The following is a 17,148-nucleotide window of genomic DNA, read 5'->3' as shown; positions in this document are numbered from 1 at the left end:
GAATTTCCTTCCTAGTCAGTAGTCATAGGGATTGTAATAGAAGAAAAACCCTCAACAAACTGCCTATAATAACCAGTCAACCTAATAAAATTGTCAATCTCAGTAGGTGGCGTAGGCCAAGCCCAATTACAAATAGCCTTAATCTTCAATGGGTTTACTAAAATATCATCCTTGGATACTGCATGCCCCAACAAAGCTATAGACTCAATCCAGAACTCGCATTTTGAGAATTTGGCATAATGCCGATAATCTCTCAAAGTGTGGAGCATAGTCCCCCTTCCTACTCCTCAAATATACCAAAATGTTATCAATGAATACTATCATGAAGAAGTCTAAATATAGCCTAAACATGTGGTTCATCAAATCCATAAAACTTCTTGGGCCATTGGTCAACCCAAAAGACATCACCAGACACTCATAATGACCGTAATAAGTCCTGATAGTGTTCTTAAGGATGTCCATTGCCCTAAATCTCAAGTGATGTAAATAAACATCAAACATATCTTAGAAAACACGATTGCACCCTGAAGTTGTTCAAATAAATCAACGATACAAGGCATAGAATACTTATTCTTCACGGTCACCTCATTCAACTATTTGTAGTCGATACACATAAGCTTAGATCCATCTTTCTTCTTCACAAACAAAATTAGAGCAACCCATAGAGATATACCCAGTCTAATAAAACCCTTACCCAAAAGATCATAAAGCTGACTACTCAGCTACTTTAGCTTAGCAGGAGCCATATGATATAGATCCATAAAAAAAGGTCGGGTATCTGGTTCAAGGTCGATAATAAACTCTATGTCACGCTTACTAGGAAGGCTAGGTAGGTCGATCAAAAATGCATAGTAAACTTGCAAACCACAGGGATAGAGTCAAGCAATGGAATCTCAGCATCAACATCTCAAACATACAAAAGAAATGACTCATAACCACTCGATATTAGTCTCCTAGCCCAAACATAAAAAATAATCCCCGTCAGCGTATGGCTAACAGAACCTTACCACACAATTTGGCATACACTAGGCAAGGCTAAGGTAACAGTATAAGCAAAATAATCCAAGATATCATGGTAGGGAGATAGCTAATCCATGCCTAGAATCACCGTAAAATCTGCCATATCTAGGAAGATTAGATCAATGTTTGTATCAAACTCCCGAATAGTCACCAAACAAGATCTATATACTAGATCCACTACTAAAGAATCACCCATTGGGGTAGCTACATGTAATGGTATGGATAAGGACTCCGAACATAAACCTAGCCAGAATCCAAAATAAGTGGAAGCATATGGTAATACAGAGTTGAGATAAAATAAAGCAGAAGTTCGCTGATGGCAAATGGAAATCATACTTGTTATCAAAGTATTTGAAGTCTCAACCTATGGTATACCTGGTACATCATACAAATAACCTTGTCAGTACTGAACTGGGTGACTATCTGACAATCTATCCTACCTCCCTACGAACCTCATCTAGAACCATTGGGACCACTACTCTAACCCTGTGCACTAGCCCTTGTTGGAGGAGGCATTGATCTGAGTGGTTCTACAGTTTAAACTGAAGGCTCAATCATTCTGTGCTAGGGATACTCATGAGCAAAGTGACTAAAAATCACGTTGTCATAATATTCCTTGAGCACCCTACTATTCCTAGAAGGTCCAGTAGGTTTTGAATTACCACCTCGACCTAATAATCCTGATTGAACACCCCTCTGCGGCTGAATACTTAAAACAACTCGAACCAGGGCTTTGTCATAATGGAAAATCGCAAGCCCAATCACGACTGGGAATTGCCTCCATTACCTAACCCAACCACTAAATACATACCATGAGTCGGCTGAAGTCCAAACATATGAAAAGATAGTGTATCCAACCATGTGGTGACTCTGGGATAAGTCTATATCTAAGACAAACCAACCAAGTCCAACCACCCAATGACAAACTAAACTAATGCCAAAAACCCATAAACCAAAACCAATTATAATAGTCTAATGCATGTATATACATATATAAAACATAACCAATCCATACCATACCTAAGTCCACAACCATCTATACAAAGCCTTTAGACCAACTAATGAGTACCTAGTCAGGACATGCCCCCAACCATAGCTAAAAACTAAAGTATATAAAAGACAAGAGGTAAACCATGACATGAAATAGATGCTTTCTGAAATAAGGAAGCTCACCACTTCAATCCAACATCGACTGCCCCCAAATCCTATCACTAAGCAGGAGAACAGAATGGCCAATCCCTACATAGCATGAGTATAAAGGTGCCAAAGATGGGTTACTGGGTGAACACAAGCATACACTTAGAATAAGGATAAAATAATGACATTTTAAAATCTAAGTAAAACAATCCATATTTCATACAACCATACATATATATATAACCATACCGGGAAAGGGAACCGGATTTTGGATGCCTTTAAAACCTTTACTAGGGTTGTGTAGCTTTGTCGTGCTAAACTACCCACGAGCTATATGGGTTCTGCTCTCCCTGCTGAGAATGCACCAGTGAATGTAGCCGCACGAATAGGCGAGAAAAATCTAGGATGACTAGTACATCCCCTAAATCTAAAGTGTGACATCATGCGCACGGTCACCAAAACCACCTTACATCGGCAAATATGAGTTTCTAATTTTCCGTCCCTAGGACCTCCAACTTTTACGGCTTTGCTACATATTCCGCCATTATTGCCTAATTAAACCATTACCAAGAAAACAACCAATCTAATAACCATTTACTAACCAAGGTCATAAATATTGGTATCGTCATACCAATAATAACTTGCAAGTTTTGTCCATAGCCAACGATACATAGGTTTAAGGGATTCTATGTACCCTTCATGATTTTCAATTAACAAAAATCATGGCCGCCAAGGCCTTTCCAATCCATTCAAGACTGTTTAAACCATTCATACCATTTAGGTTTCCGTTACCAAGTTTAAACCATTCATAAGTTCCATTGAAAAACCAATATTATAATGAAAAATTCTTAAAGGTATTTTATCAAACACATTGGGAGCATAGTATTTCAAAACCCAAAGTCCATTACCAAAGAACCATTCCCATTCATTAATACACATAAAAGCATAATTAAAACATGGGAAAACCATAACCAAGCATTTATAAGCAAAACCCCCAAATCATTTTTAAAATCCCAAAATAATACAACATTCAAATCATAAAAACATTGTATAAAACTATGCCTTTGATTGGACCTAACAATGAAGAAAGATAACATGTCTTATATAAGAAGATTCCAAAGAGACACATGACTCTTGAACCCTTTGAAAAAAACATAAAGAAACCTTAGCCTCTAATCTTCAAGAGTAAGTTTGAGAGAGTATTTAGAGTGTTTCCATCATTTAATAAGTGTTTTGAAAGGCCACCAATGGTTATATAACATGAGAACATAAGAAGTTTGAAGTAGGAAATGTCCAGACTACACTTGATTTAAAATTAAAACAAGCCACAATCTACAGTATGACTCACCCTTGATATCCGTATCCTAGGGTATGAGTGGTACCCCAACTCGTACCCAAGACCATGCCAAGACCCTACACACTAGTTACTACCTGACTCAAACCTCCCAAACTCATACCTAAGGGTACGAGTGGTATACTCAATCGTACCCACCAATTGTACAATGGGCTGACTTGCCAAGGAAACTCAATCAATCACCATACGACTTGCCTTGCACCACTCGTATCTTTAGTTACGACTAGTACCTTGATGAGTCATATCTTGGGCAGTTACCAAGCCAAGCACACTGCCTAAAATACTATTGAACCCTCAAGCTATCCTAGGAGTCATATACAAGGGTACGATTAGTACCCTTGAGTCGTACCAACTCTAGTAAGTCCAAAACCAAGGAAATTTTGCAAGGGTCCTATTCCTAGGGTGTTTCAATATCCCCCACTAGGTTCATTTATTCTCAAATAATGAGTAAGGGTAAGGGACAAGCATGAGATAACACATTAACACCTAAAAACTTTTCCTCTGCCAAAATAGAAAGCAAAGACACACAACCAAGGAGAGAAGATCACTATATGACCCAAACACTATTTACACCCCAATACCCCCATTCTGACCTCTAACTAAGCTAGAAAACAAAGACGAAAGAGAAACCATTCCTCACCTTTAACCAAGTTAGAAAAAAAGACATGTTGAAGAACACATACTTTACGTATGAACTTTTAGAACAAAGAACCAATGAGGATACTTGAACTCCATGTCAACTTTCGCATCCCAAATGGATTTCTCAATCTTTTGGATCCATCATGGAACCATTACTGAAGCCACAACCTTTGTTCGCAATCAGCAAACTTTACAATCCAAGATCCTCATAGGGACCTCCCTATAGAACAAGGAATCTGAGATACCAATACCACCCAAAGGAATGAACCAACCAAAGATCATCCATACCTTACCCCAATGTAAACTCATAGAATACCGGCTGAATGGACTCATGCAAGGGCAAGTCAAATTCAACTTAGAATTTACCGAGGCACATTACTATAAGAGCTTGAGTCTAAGTATATACCACCCCTTCCCTATTCAAGCCTAACCAAAGCTAAAAGGAGTTAACTTAGGCCACCTGGCTCTACTCCTTACATCTATCCTGAAACACCACTCCACTTTCATCATATTATGATATGGAAACCATGTGTAAGGGACATGGACAAACCATATCCAACCACTATAACCAAAACCGTAAAACTATAATTGAATATCTAAAACCATACACAACTATCCCATGAAAAAAATTCATAAATCTATGCCCTATAACATATCTCAGTACTCAACAAAACTATTGGTATATAAACCAATCATAACATTCAATCCTAGGATTTATATACCCGTGGTATGATCTATCTATCAAAAAAGCTAGCACCTTTTACAACCTTTGCAATTTTTTCACCACCCATTCCTTTCCTAACCATTTCCCATGACAACAACCTTACCTTACCTTCCAAAACCATAACTCTAGTAGTCACCCTAGACTCTTCTCCACCTAGGGGCTTCTACATTCCCCATTTCAACACATCACCATACTTTCCAAACCACTACAATCTTAACATAAGAAAAGTCATTTAAGAAACAGACCTATAAAAATTAACCATGCCTCTCAAGGCAAGATCCCAAAGACAAGACACGGCACTATAGGCATGAATTACATTAGAACAACCACTTAGACCATAATAAAGAAACATCCTGACCAAACCATACAATAAGAGGATTCCTTATGACTTGACACTGAAAGAAACACAACCACACATACCATGAGTAACTTAGCACAAGGTCAAGGCTCATATCCAGGGAACAAGGCGAATGAAAAATAAGAACCTTAGTCATAAGTGCTATAAGAATATACGCAATACTAGTAGAGTAATCTTATAACAAAGAGAGAAGGGTATCACTAGAATATGCACCCCGACCTTTCTTTGAAGTCCACTACTAGAAGAAAATTTAAGATTTACCACCAACCGTCATCCTATTACTCGTACGAACACAGTTCTCCGTTCTAATGGGTATCACCAAAGAAGTACACTAGGGATGCTTCGTTCTCCTATACTCAAAACCATATTCAACCAAATGCTACGTGGAGCCCAGGATAGACATACAAAAACCATGAGACCAAATTAATTCCAAGGCTTCAAATTAAACCAAAACCATTTAAAATCAAAACATGGAAACCAAGGCCTTTTCAAAATCATTTGAATCCAACCAGAACCAATTCATGTTCCATTAACCATGTATGCAATGTAAAGGTTTAAGAATAGTCAAACCATATGAAAAATTTATATTCAACAGAATTTCCACAAATAGTTTAAGGAAATATAATTTCCAAGACCAAAACCATGTAATTAGGGAATCCATAGTACCCCCAAATTCATTTAACATTCCCATGCAAACCATAATATTCATAAAGATAAATAAGCATAAATAATGCACCGCAATCCATAAAAAATAAATTAAATGAGTAATCATTTCAAACCCTCAATTGTGCCAAAACCTATATTTAGAATCATGAATTTAATAATCAATTGCATACCAACAATAAAATTCAACTATAAGGACAAAGATACCTGCAAACTCCATGATCTAACCTTTACAATGACTAGACCCCTGACCTATAAAAGTACCCCCCACAATTTAGGCATTGCTTCTCCCAAGCTAACATACTCGCTTTACCAAGATCAAGCATCTAGGTTCAAGCCTAAGATATACCAACCATAATTCAATACTATCAAAATACACTATATAGAATGAATAAACATATAAGGTCCACCCTACAAGGAAAATGCTCCCAATTCCTTAGTCACCCATCGAAAACCTATCCATTTTTAGGGAAAGTATTTCTCTTATGGAAGCAAGAACAAAACACCCTATGGATAAACACAAAGACGAAAACAAGAGATCCTTAAATTGTTCTGTTAAGCTCCTTTAACCCCTCTAGAACCATTTTATAAAGAATGAATACAAATTGGACAAGTTTCCAAAACAAGATCAATCCAAAACCAACCTCCCAATTAGAAAGACACGATAAAGGTCGTCAGGAAGACCTCAAGAAATTTATCCACCATCAAAAGCAAATACCAAAGAAGGTCCTTTAAATTTAGGATATTTAACCCAGATCGAATAATAAGGATATCCCTTTGGAGACCAAACTCTAAGTTCTAAGATATAACATTTCCCTTTAAAACTAGGGACCCAAACGAAACTATTCTCCCTTTCCATAATCAACATACTAGGGAGCCTAAAGGTAACTTTCTTTTATGAATCCAATAATCTAATAAAGAATAGCATGAGTGCAACAAATCTATTTCCCCGAATGACATCGAAATCCACCATATTCGAGTCACATACAAATCTACTAAGACCCCTTTACTACTAATAGATACCACACACACCTCATAAACTCTTTTAGTAATAGCCAAGCCACCTACCGGGGTAGAAATAGAAGAATAATAGTGTCTAAATAACCTTGACACCAAAATACACAACCACATATAAGGTCACATAAGAGTGGGGACCCCAAATGATCTAAACCATACATACCACAAGGAAAGAAGTTTTTAATATACTAGCATCAACATCAAAAAGTGCCTCAAATTCCCAAGGAATAATAAGAACATTGAGACAATCCCGACCACTACTGGAGCCAGAGGTAGCAGCCAATAATATTTTTGCCCAAGAAGCAACCATTATGGCATATCCCCATCACACGCAACCCAACTAACCATAACAAAAATACCAATTCCTTTCTTCCTCACAACAACCACGGTGCGACCAACCACAAAATTTATAAAGAGAACAGGATAAAATTGAATGGGCCCCATTCGGTTGAGATAGGCACCTTGTGCCCTAAAATAATTTACCAATCTAAAAGCACCTTCTTCCCAATTGAATTTGAGTAGGGAACATAAGATATATAATAAGATTTAGGACTCATCCAACTCTTTCTTCTATGGACCATTTACCGCTATACCGTTGGCCTCCATTTTTTAGAAGACCAAACCCACCTTACCTTGCCCATTTTCAAACCTTACCTCATTCCTTACCATACCAATAAGATAAGACTGGCGTGACAGAGTTGTCACTATTTAGGTTAATAAATTATTAGGATGACAAAACTCAGCATTGGTAACCTCTCTTTGAGGTAACCGAGTATGAGTATCACCTTCCAAGAGAGGGTCAGTGGAGATCAGTGAGGCTCCATGGGGAATACCAGAAGTTGTGACCCTAGGTCGGGTCTGTGTCCCATGAGTTGGACTAGATCCATCCATGTTGTCCTCAAGTGTGACAGACAAATTTCCACAAACTTTAGATCTTTAAAAAGACATAATTCGAAGAGTGAATCAAGGAAGATTTAGAGAAAATTTTAAAACATTAGACTTCATAAATCAAAAGTACAATAACCAAGAAAGTGGAACATTCTTAGATACCTCATAGACTCCTGATTATAAGTATGGTGCACGAAATACCCATTAGCAAGACTCTAGTTGACACAGCTTTATAGATGCCCCATGACACCGAAACCTGACTCTAATACCAACTTGACATGACCCTAACTAGGGATTTGTCATAACAGGCAATCCAAAGCCCAACTAAGACTGGGAACTGCCCCCATTACCCAACCCAATCACCAAACACATACCTTGAGTTAACTAAAGTCTTAATGTATAACAAGATGGAGTGTATAACCATGTGGTGAATCTGGGATAAGTCAATCTCTGAGACCAACCTAACCAAGTCCAACCACCCAATAACAAACTAAAGCAGTGCCAAAAACCTATAAATCAAAACTAATTATAATAATCCGATGCATGTATACATATATGTATATATATATATATATGAAAACATAAATAATCCATACCATACCAAAGTTCACAGTCGTTCGTACAAAGAATCTAGACCAACCAAAGAGTACCTAATCGGGGCATGACCCGACCATAGCCAAAAACCAAAGTCTATGAAAGACAAAAAATAATCTAGGGTATGACTCACCCTTAACATTCATATCCTAGGGTACGAGTGGTACCCAACTCGTACCCAAGACCATGCTAAGACCCTCCACACTGGTTCCTACATACCTCACACCTTCCTAACTAGTACATAAGGGTATGTATGGTATACTCAATCATACCCACCAACCATACCATGGGCAGACTCCACAAGATAACTCAATCAAGTACCATATGACTTGCCTTGCACCACTCGTATATTTGGATATGACTCCTACCTTGATGAGTGATATCTTGGGAAGTAACTAAACAAAGCACAATACCTAACATATGATTGAACCCTCAAGCCATCTCACAAGTTATATTCAAGGGTATGATTTGTACCCTTAAGTCGTACCAAGTCCAGTAAGTGCAAAACCAAGGAAATTTTGAAAGGGTCCTATTCCTATGGTGTTTAACTACTACTCTGGCCACTAGAACCACTATAATTGAGCTAATCCTTGTTTGATATCTAAAGTAATGCCTGAATTAGCCACTAGGCTGACCTAATAGTGATAAGGTTGTTGATTAGGGTACCTACAATAAAATCCACAACCTATGAACTATGAACCATTGTAGCTAATATTATTATTGTAGTGGTATTGAGGTCTCTTATTACTGACCCCTTGGGAATCACAATCCATCTTCTATATAGAATAAATATGCTTAGCAATATCAAAAAAATAATTCTCGAAAGTCATCAAACTCTGTACAGCACTATGAAATGATAATCTCAATCCCCTGACACAACATCAAATCTGCTTAAAATCCATAGGTAGAATAATTGTGAAGTGTCTGGCTAACTCGTGAATTGTCACCTTATACTCAGCCACAGACATAGAACCCAATCTCAAAGAAGAAAAATCATCCTAAAGATGCTCGCACATGCTGTAAGGCATATATTTCTCTAAGAAAGCCTCAAAGAACTGTGTTTAAGTCACTGGTGGAGATCCAACTGGCCTGGAATAAAGATAACATCTCCACCACCTTCTTTTTATTGTGCTTAGATGATAAGCAATAAATTCTATTTCACTTGACTCAACCAACCCCAAATTTTATAATCTCTTCACACGACTGGATAAGAACTCATAAGCATCCTCTCCTTAGGTCCCAACAAACCATGGTAGAGTCAATCTAAAAAATATGCCCAATATTTTCTTGTATTTTGAATACATAACTGGTTGGGCTATTATCGATTGTCAGACTATAGTGCTGGAACACCAAGAGATGACTTTTCCACCTCTTGACAAATCACATCCCTATCTTAGGAATCCAAGAGATGGACTCCTAGATTAGCCAAATGGTGAATATCCTTCACCAAATCCCACTTCTCCTCATCAATATGAGATAAGCTTTCCATGTAAAACTTTCTAAGAGCATCAACAACTGTATTAGTTATATCTAGGTTATAGTGGACACTCATGTGATAGTCCTTTAGCAACTCAAGCCACCTCCTTTACTTAAGATTTAGCTCTTTCTTAGTGAACACGTATTCCGGGCTCTTATGATCAGAATAAATGTCTGCATGGACCCTATACAAATAAAGTCGCCAGCTTTTTAATACAAATACCATAACTAACTATTGTAAATCATGATTCAGATAATATTTCTCATAAACTTTCAGATTCCTAAAAGTATATGCAACTACCTTGCCATGCTACATCAACACATAATTTTGCCTCACTCGGGATGCATCACAAAAGACAACAAAACCATCAGTACCCTCAGGTAATGTCAAGACTTGAGACAAAGTTAACTTATCTTTCAATTTCTTGAAACTATCCTCACAAGCATCAGACCACAAGAACATCACCTTTGTGTGAGTCCACTTATTTAATAAGGTAGCAATAGAAGAAGAACTTTCCACAAAACTTCTATAATAACCATCTAAATCGAAGAAACTTCTAATGTCGATTAGAGTTGTGGGTCTAGGGAACTTTTTAACCCCTACCTTTTTTTGTGGATCCACCATGATCCCTTCTCCAAAAAAAGCATGACCTAGATAAGTCATAATATTTAACCAGAACTCATACTTTGAGAGCTTCGTATAAAACCACTGGTCTTTTAAGGTTTGCAATACAAGGTGAAGGTAATTGAAATGACTCACTCTTTGAATACACCTAAACATCATCAATAAAGACAATGAAAAACAAGTCTAGAAACTAATGAAAAACTCGATTCATAAGATCCATAAATGCCAGCAGGACATTTGTCAAATCAAAGGACATTAGTAAAAACTTAAAATGTCCATACTATGTTTGAAAGGCAGTCTTAGGGACATCCGCTTCCCTAATATTCAAATGATGGTTCCTAGACTGAAGATTAATCTTAGAAAAGTACTTAGCGCCTTGAAGATGATAAAAGAGATCATCAGTACTCGGAAGTGGATACTTATTCTTCAAATTCACCTTATTTAATTGGCGGTAATCTATACACATCTGAATAGAACTATCCTTCTGTCGTATAAAGAGAACCAGAGCACCCCACAGAGACATACTATGGAGGATAAAACCCTTCTCTAGAAGATGTTTCAACTACTCCTTAAGTTCTTTCAACTCAGCTTTACCTATTAAATAGGGAGGGACAGAAATATGATGACTGTTTGGAAGAAGATCAATACCAAATTTTATTTCCCTATCGGGAGGAATATCGGAAAGATCATCAGGGAACACCTCGAGAAATTCAAAGACCATAAGGATAGTATATAAAGAAGGACCTTCGGATCTAGAATCTTTAACATGCATTAAGTGGAAAAAGGACCCTTTAGAAACTAATTTTTAGGCTCTAAGATATGAAATGAACCTTTCCTTAGGTACTAAGGTAGTACTAAGGAACTACCTTCTCACTCGATGATCAGTTTGTATGGAAAATGGAAATTGACCCTTCAAGTGTAAAAATTAAGAGATGCATAGCACAAATGCAATAATCAATCCCCAAAATCATATCAAAGTCTAATATGTCCAACTCTTTCCGATCCACCAAGGTCTCTCTGCCATAGATCGACATCACACAACCCCTATAGACCCTTTTAGCTACAATTAAGTCACCCACCAGGGTGGACATAGAGAAGGGATTTGGGATATAATCAAGATCAAAACCAAAATAAATATCCATAAAAGGATCGTATAAGAGAGGGTATACCCGAGATCAAGTAGACAATATACATCATAAGAGAAAAGTTTGAGCGTACCAATAAAAACATTAGGGGATGCCTCAGAATCCTAGAGGGTACCAAGACCGTACAAAACAGTTCCATCCAGTGTCAGAGCCAAAAGTGGAAATAGCATCCTTTTGTGCAGGAGCTAATAAAGTAGCAACAAGAATCTTTTTGCGTAGAAGAAACCCTAGAAGGAAAATCCCTTTCCAAATAGCCAATCTAACCATATTTAAAGAATTTTTTCCTCCCCACTTCACAAATACCGTGATGCACCTGACCATAAAATCAACAAGAAGGATATGATAGTGCTGATTGAGCCCAAAGACTAAGGTTGAGCTCCTAGTGCTCTAATCCCACTATTATACTTAGAACATTTATCACCCGATGACTTTTGATAAGGAATACTAGCCGTAGAGTAATAACAAAAATTTCTCCACATTCTTAGACCACTTTCCACCATCTCAACCACTCTATTGCTAATCTTCACCATGATCTGAGTAGCAAAACTTCTTACTCGGCCCTTCACTCATCTCTGCTTGCTTCTTTTTTTTCTCTTCCATTTCTTGATATATATTACAAGTCTACATATGTCTATATCCTTATTAAAAAAGAAATCCTTACTCTCCAATATAAACTCATGATTCAATCCAGAGGCAAATTTTCTCATTATAACCCTAATACTAAACACCAATTTTGGAGCATTACACAATAACTGATGAAACTTCAAGACATACTCATTTACTGTCATCCTTCCTTGCTTCAAATTCATTAACTCCTTAGCCTTTTCTTCCCTCAACTCCTAAGGAAAGAAACAATCATGAAAAACACTAGAGAAGTTGTCCTATAAAGCAGACTCCACTTCAATTCCCCTGTACTGCTCCCACTCTTCATACCATTTGAATGTTACATCCTTCAATTAATAAGCAGCAAATTGTACACCCTCCATATTATTAGCATACATCACATGGAAGATCTTTTCCATCCTATCAATAAAAATTTAAGGATCTTATTCAACCTTAGAACCAGTGAAAGTCAGAGAACTCAGCCTTATAAATTGGCTAACTCTAGTGACCTAAAGAGGTAAAGCAATAAAAGCAATATATTAAGTAAAAGAGACCACCAACTGGGTTAGCAAATGAATCAACTGGTGAAACTTAAAATTAAACACATCATCTTGATTTGTTTGAGTAGGGATAGGGGGACTGGTGGAACTCCGCTAAGAAAATTAGAAGTAGCAACCCTAGATCGGGTCTGAACTCCTGGAGTAGGATAAAATCTATCTACATTGTCCTCAAATAGGATAGAAGAGTTTCCATAAGCATCAAATCTTCTAGGAGGCTTGACCTAAAAAGAGAATATATGGGGATTAAAAGAGATTTAAGAGCTTAGACTCTATAGCTTAAAATAGAACAACAAGAAAGGGAAACATTTCTAAATGTCACATAGCCTCTCCATTATAAGTGTGGTGCACTACACAACTACAAAAGAGACTCTAGTTGACACGACTTTATAAAAAACTAATGAAAACAACCTAGGCTCTAATACCATCTTTATCACAACCTGAACCAGGGTATGCCATGATAGGTATCTCAAGTCCTACAAGGACCAAAGATGACCCCTACACCTAACCAAGTAAATATAACATCCCCAATATCGGATGAGTTTTGAACATATAACAAGATAGCATAAGAATAAGCTTAGTGATATCTAAATCATGTTTGTAACCGACAATCGATAATGGGCCAAACAACCTACCAATGACACATAAGTCCACAGTAATCCAACAAAACCTTCTAATAAAAGAATCAAAAACCAATCTTGGTTGGGATGTGTCCCCAACTATAACAATGACATTGATAATGTTAATGATAATAAAAATGATCAATTCTTATTTAGGATAAGAACTAAAGAAATTTCTAAGTATTTTGGGAAATAAAGGTTTACCACTCACCATAATGAACCGATGAACCAAGCTGATCCACCTAACTCTATGCAGTAAAAGTAGAAGTATCTATAATACTTGTATTGTATGGGGATACAGTGTTAAGAGATGGTTAGTAGGGTGAACACTAGAGTGTAAATCAGGGGTAAGAATAACATAATGTCGTGATTAATGGTTTAAAATATTCAAAACCAATACACATAATTAAATGCATATACATATATATTGTATGTCGGGATAGGGGACAAGTCTGAACATGCAAATTAAAACATTAGTCTAGATTGTGTATCTCAACTATCATAACATAAGAAGGAACCCATGAGATATATCAGCCTAGCTCTCCCTCAGCAAGTAGGACCCTAGTACGTGAGGTCGCACAAACTAGGGGGTCTACATATACACTATAGGGGACTCAAATCTCGCAGCACATCAAGGTGAAACAAGCACCAAATCAGGTAACATAATGTGGGAACTTAAACCTCCCAATCATATGATAATAATAAAGAGGACTCAAACCACCCAATCGTATAGACCCCCGCATCGGCAACTGCGATTTCCAGTGTTATCCCCTCGAAACCTCTACTTTCATATCTTATCTACATAACCCTCATTAAAGCTTGATTAAAAAAATTACCATGCCTTCCCATTCATTGAACCATGATATATATTTAGGCATACATTATTGGTATCGTCATACCAACTACACTTGCAAGGTAACATCAATATGCTAAAATAATTTTATTTTTATGAAAATTCATGCCTCTTTGTATAATTATACATTAGCATGGGGAATTACACAACCCATAAGATTTAATTAATAATCATTATGCTTCAATAACCTTTCACATCATATAATAATTCAAGAGTATTTCAATATGCATATGTTTCATACTCAACCAGTTTCACAATATGAGGTTAACGTCATAACTAGTTCAAAAGTCATAAATTAGGGGAAATCACAATCCCCTAGTTTATGAACCTTATTCATACATCCAACTGATTTTAAAACAACCATTTGAACAAAAACCCATGCTGGGAAAAATATAAAACTTCAAATAGACAATAGTTATTCAAAGCCCTCAACCCATGTTTCAAAACAGACATCAATATTATATGAACAACACTTCAAAACTTAAGTTTTAAAAAATTAGCAATTAGGGAAGAGAACATGCTAAAAATACCAAGTTTCATGAAAAGAATTCAACCCTTAAGCCCTTGGATAACCTACTTCTTTAAAACCCTAAGTATATTGCTTGAAGAGATTTAGAGAGAATAAAAGGAGTCTTGATGCATTAAACTATAGAAAGAATACCCCAAAGGTGCTTTATAAATATGAGGCCAACGTGGTTGAAGTGGAAAATATCCAAAGTGCCCTCAACTTAAAAGTTGGAAAATATTGTTAGTGACTAAGTGTCACTCGTTGACTCATAACAATACCTTAAGACTTGTCACCACAAATAATAACCAAGACAGTGTTAGGGGATGCTCATATTGTTGACACTATGACTTACACTATATGAATCATATCATGACCATATGGCTCGTAGGTTCCAAGTCATATCCAAGACAGAACCACTTAGGCCTTACACTGGTTATCCTATGATTTGCAACAAATAACCTATAATGAGTCCTCATAACTCATAGTGAGACACTCATACTTAGAGCAGAACATAGTCACACACACAATATTTAGGTTATGATCTGAGTCCAATGACTTATCTTGGGTTTACGTGGATCATATCCCCAAGTCATACTCAAGACAACAACTCCAGCACCATTTGTTGGACACCTTACAACTAGGTTCATAGGACCCGTCACAACACTCTACGATTCATAGGATGAGTTATAGTATGGACGTTAAGGATAAAATTTCAAAAATTTTCAAGGACCAAAAACTCAGGGTGTTACAGTAATCAACCCCGTGATTCAACAAACGAGATAATTAAAAAAAGAAATAAGATTATTTAGATAAGTAGGATTGTTTATAGTGCCTTAACCCCGGGTTTCTCCCCATTATTGTTCAAATTCTTTACATTATATTATTGTTAAGTTTACTTTGAGTTTTTAACTTTCAAATACTCTTCGTTACTTTAGCACTTGTTTAATCTTCATAGTGAACTAGAATTGGACACTTGTTGAGCACAAGTCCTTGTGAGATCGATACATGGATTACCAAAGGCCATTTTATAACTTGGTGGATCACTTACACTTACGTGTGAACTTGGCCACAACAAGTTTTGGGCGCCGTTACCAAGGACTTGTGAATTGGCAATTATTTTAGTTATAGTTTTTCTTGTTGATTTATTAAGGGATAACTACTAGATCTTAGCTTCTGAATTTGCATATTTAGGTTTGAAAGTAAGTAATATGGTAAGGGAAAAGGATTGGTTAACCCATATCCTAATATTGACCGACTCTTACACTATTTAAGAAAAGAAGTAATTCTTCTCTACCAGATACTTTAATTTCAGCAAAGGGAAGATACTCCTACACTGATGGCTGAAGATGTACCAGCCTGCAAGATAGTGTGCAAAGTGGAAATCTCACTCACAACTAATGTTACCTTCATACTTCATAGACCAGCATCTGGTGCAAGAATTTGAGTTGAAATAACACATGGTGTAACTTTTGCATAGTATTGTACAGTTTATAGGCTTCTTACATGAGTTTTAAAATTTTCACTTATAGAATTTTGTAGAGAAAACTGACACATTCATTGCCACTAAAGTCCCCACAAATTATGTGACGCTAACACTCTTCCATTTCTCACTTTTGGGAGAAGCAAAAATGTGGTTGAATGCTTGGTAAAAAAGTTCCATCACTACATCAGATGATATAGCAAAGAAGTTCCTTAGTTGTTTCTTCCCATTTGGAAAGACTTCAAGTCTATATAGTGAAATATTCAATTTCAAGAGAAACCAAATAAGAATTTCTATCATACTTGGGAGAGGTTTAAATCTCTATTTGGGACTTTCCATATCACCAATATTCTTATGAGGTTTTGGCTCATACTTTTGTTAGAGATCTTGACCATAATACAAAGATTTGGCTAGATTCAGCTACAACTGGTCAAGCATTAGAGAAAACTTATGATAAGATCTATACCTTGTTAAACCATGTTTCATAAGGTAATCCTTATTGTCATGGTAACATCTTTAGAGGTGCAATGAAAAATCCATCGGGCATAACTAAAGTTGATAGGAACAACCTTAGCCACCCAATTATCACCTCTTTAGAATTAGATGATGACATAGTTTACCAAATTGGGTATGAATCAATCTCAGGATTAGGTAAATATTTAGAAGCCCTGTCTTGGTATGAAATTTATGGAAATAGTGGGCACTTTATATAGTTATGTAGAGAAAATCTAAAGTCTGTGAATTTTGTGTCCAATACATAAAAAAAACTTGTGGTAATGCCTATAACAAAAAATGAAAGAGTTAGACACAAGATTTATGAGGCAATAATTAGACTCTACAAATTTACCAGCAGCATAACACAAAGGCTAGTAATATTGAGGAAACAG

Source organism: Capsicum annuum, chromosome 5, assembly GCF_002878395.1.
Source record: "Capsicum annuum cultivar UCD-10X-F1 chromosome 5, UCD10Xv1.1, whole genome shotgun sequence".
Taxonomy (NCBI): domain Eukaryota; kingdom Viridiplantae; phylum Streptophyta; class Magnoliopsida; order Solanales; family Solanaceae; genus Capsicum; species Capsicum annuum.
The sequence above is the reverse complement of the archived record's forward strand: the minus strand, read 5'-3'. Positions refer to the sequence as shown.